Genomic DNA, 4009 nt, shown 5'->3' with positions numbered 1-4009 from the left:
TTGGTGAAAAATGGCTTGACAATGAACAATTTACACCTACGCTGCTTGGTGTCAGACAGCAAAATAGGCTATTCAACAGCTCTAAGTGCTAGCACATTCTGCATGTGTGGTGTGTAAATACACACTTTATGGAGGAAAATCTCATGTGGCCACATTTATAAACCTAGCTAGAATTTTTTTTATTTCTTTTAAATATGTTCTCTCTTAGGCCTCAATCGCATTTGTAAATAATCTTCTGAAAGGTGCTATGAGAGTATATTTTCTTTGTTATGATGTAACATCATCTGTGAACGTCCACAAAACTTCCTTGTTTTGTTGCTAGTCCTTGTTAACATTAAATTTTGATTGATTCATTCATTCATTCTTTCACTGTGTGTAACCGCTTATCCAGTCTATGGTTGTGAAATTGGTTACATTTAACTTTAGCAATATTATCAGAAACAAAAAACATCCTTGAAATGTTCTTATAAGACTAAATCTTGTAGGTAATATATGCCAACATTTTAGAAACATTTCCTACAAAATGGCAAATTCCTTACCCACAAAAATGCCTTTACAACATCCATTTACTTTCTACTGCATAACAAATAAAGAATTTAACTCTACGTGGAAATCTTGCTATTTCTGAAAAAATGGCATAATTCTTTAAATACAAAGTCAACCAATGTTTGCTATTTGTAAAATATCCCAGTAAACCTATTATTGTTTACTAATCTAGTATTGGGTGGAGATATATATATATATATTTCTTTGGATAAAACATTACTGTTTTATAGTCAAATAAATGAAGGGTCTTGATAAAAAGATAATAATAAAAATAAAAATCTCTGAATTATAACTGCGGCATGGTGGCACAGCAGGTAGTGTCGCAGTCGCACAGCTCCAGGGGCCTGGAGGTTGTGGGTTCGATTCCAGCTCCGGGTGACTGTCTGTGAGGAGTGTGGTGTGTTCTCCCTGTGTCTGCGTGGGTTTCCTCCGGGTGACTGTCTGTGAGGAGTGTGGTGTGTTCTCCCTGTGTCTGCGTGGGTTTCCTCCCCCAGTCCAAAAACACACATTGGTAGGTGGATTGGTGACTCAAAAGAGTCCGTATGTGTGAGTGTGTGTGTTGCCCTGTGAAAGACTTGTTCCAGGATGTATTCCCGCCTTGTGCCCAATGATTCCAGGTAGGCTCTGGACCCACCATGACCCTGAACTGGATAAGTGCTTACAGACAATGAATGAATTACTACTTCAATGTCCAATGTCTTTTCTGTGTACACATAGTGTGTGTACATATTTGAAAACTGTGTATATAATACTCACACCCACAAAACACACACATTCCCTAAGTGTTAACTTCCAGTTGTTGTTTTGACCCATTACAACTTTATTTGTTCTTAATGTAACGTAATTGTTCATCGCAATTATATATTTGGAATTCAGGGTTTGCTCCCACGTTCCTTGTAAAACAGACATCACTAGAGAAGAGAAATGAGGAAATTGTGCTAAAACAAGGACTGAGAAATGAGCGAACTCTGCAAAACCAATGAAAATGAAAGTGGAGTATGAGGAGCACCAAGCTAAAATATATCTCCTTTTGTGCCTTCTTGTTACTTCACACTTGTGTGTAAGATGTTTGTAGTTCATTGTCATTTAAAGGCCATGTTTGCCATTTTAATCAAAAGGCACTTTTAATACAATCCTGAGGATATTTCCTCACTATTTGCTAGCTCTTCAGTCTGTTTGTGCTCTGGAAAACAGCATAAAGTGTTTATGAAGCCCCAGTGTCTGTAACTACATGAGTGTAAAAACACAAACAGTCTTTTTTCACCTCAGACTTACCATTCCACCCTAAAAGATGCAGAGCTTCTGAACGTAAACAAACCCAAGATCAGTGTTTCCCCACAATAATAGATGTTGCCTTTAAAGGAACAGGTGCTGAAACCTGCCTTTCTGAAATGAGCTGTTTAGACATGACGAGAACGGTGCTCCAGTGTTTGGTCCTCTTGGTATTTTGACCAAAGTATGTCAGGGATATTTTATTAAGGCTCCAAGTAAATGTGTTAATTTTGAAAAAAAGAAGAATCTAAGCTGCTTGGACATGTCAAATCCAATATTTATATCCATATGGATATATCTATATCAGATTTGTGTCATTTCATACGTGGTCCTACGTCAAATAAGAGAAGATAACATACTTTATTGATACCACAGGAAAATGTAGTGTCACAGTACTGTACATAATGCACAAGAGAAGACATACATAAATAAATTAAAATAAATAGTGCAGTGGTATAGTAGGGGATTACAGGGGTAAAAAAACAAAAGTGTGGTACAACAGTCCTATGAACTTTAATATATTAAAATTGAAGATGGTCTATATAAATTGGAGTTCTGTATTTGACACTAGCGCAGCCTTAGCAGGTATAGCACTAAGTAACATAAGAGATAAGATATAATACAACACAAGTAAAAAATGTCTATATACATAAATGACATGTACATGTCAGAAACAAAGCAGCAAAATTAAAATTATCCTAATGGTAGGGTGACCTGATCTGAGATGGTGAAATAGAGGACACGTCTCAGGTGGGAGGTGGGTGAAAAGAGGACATCTGGTCACCCTAACTAATGGTGTTAACAGTCACTGAAGTTTTCAGTAAAAGATTAAAAGCTCTGACATGATTGGATCATGATATTTTACATTACAGTATTGACTGGATATGTAACAGCATGGTGTAGCTCAGCACAGTTCAGACAGCAGGAGATCAGTCGTGTCCCTGCTGTAAGGAGACTTGTTGTAAAGCTTTAATGCTGTGTGAAGAAACCTCACACGCTGCTCCTTAGCACAGTGCAGCTGTATCTGTCATCCACTGAACGTGCTTCCCTGTTTGTCCACTGTAGTATGCAAGGGCTGTGAAGTATTGTCCATAATGGTCAGCAGCTTGTTAAGTGTCCGTTTTTCTGCCACTAACTCCAGAGTGTCTAGTTTGACTCCAACAACAGAGTCAGTCTTCTTGATTAGTTTGTTCAGTGCACTTTTGTTGATGCTGTTGCCCCAGCACACAACAGCATAGAATATACCACTAGCAACGACTGACTGGTAGCATGTCCAAAGGAGTTTAGTGGATATTCCAAAGGACCTCAGTTTCCTCAGAAAGAACAGACGGTTCTGTCCTGTCTTGAACACCGCACAGGTGTTAGAACTGCAGTCCAGTCTGTCATCCAAGTACAGCCACTTGTAACTACCAAGCACCTCCACTTCCACTCCTTCGATGGTGACGGGTGATGGGACAGGTCTAAGTTTTTTGAAGTCCACTACCATCCCCTATGTATATGACTAGTTGGCATGCAGCATGAATGTTAACATGCAGGTTGCAACTTAAATGGTTCAATGCTATATTAATTTGTGTTAAACACATTGTGCAGTACTTGTGTAGCTAGTTTATGTACTATACAGAGTCTAGGGACCCATTTGGGACAGAGCCACATAAATATTTCAGTGTGTGCATGCATGTTGTTCACATGCAGACAAATAAATGTCACTTACATTTAGGAATATTAACAGTCAACATAGTTAAATTTGGTCTGAGCAAAAACATGGACCTGATTAATGAGGCTCGTAATACGTTCATTCAGTACAGGCAGATATAAATATACAGTCATGGCTCCACTTACGCCTCTGCCACCAGTAGATTAAAAGCCACCCTGCAAACTGACAGGATTTGTTTCCTTAGTGTTATGTTGTAAGAAACCCTGTCTGTTTGAACTACAAGTTCAAAGCAGAAATCCGCTACGGTGTTGGCTGCTTATTGCTGTCATATGTCATCTCTTGTAGCATATAAACAACACCACATATACATGGCAACAATTTTAAAACTTTATTTTGACAGGAGGGGGTCTATAAAAGAGACATTGTTCTAAAGGTTGTTTCTCGGGTGCTGTTCCATGTGCAGACAGCAGAGGTCCTACTAACCCACAGCTTAGGAGTCTGAATGCGTCACACATGTGACGTCACCGCCGTTCCCTG

The sequence above is a fragment of the Hoplias malabaricus genome, chromosome 6 (assembly GCF_029633855.1).
Source record: "Hoplias malabaricus isolate fHopMal1 chromosome 6, fHopMal1.hap1, whole genome shotgun sequence".
Classification (NCBI taxonomy): Eukaryota; Metazoa; Chordata; class Actinopteri; order Characiformes; family Erythrinidae; genus Hoplias; species Hoplias malabaricus.
Note: the sequence above shows the minus strand (reverse complement) of the source record.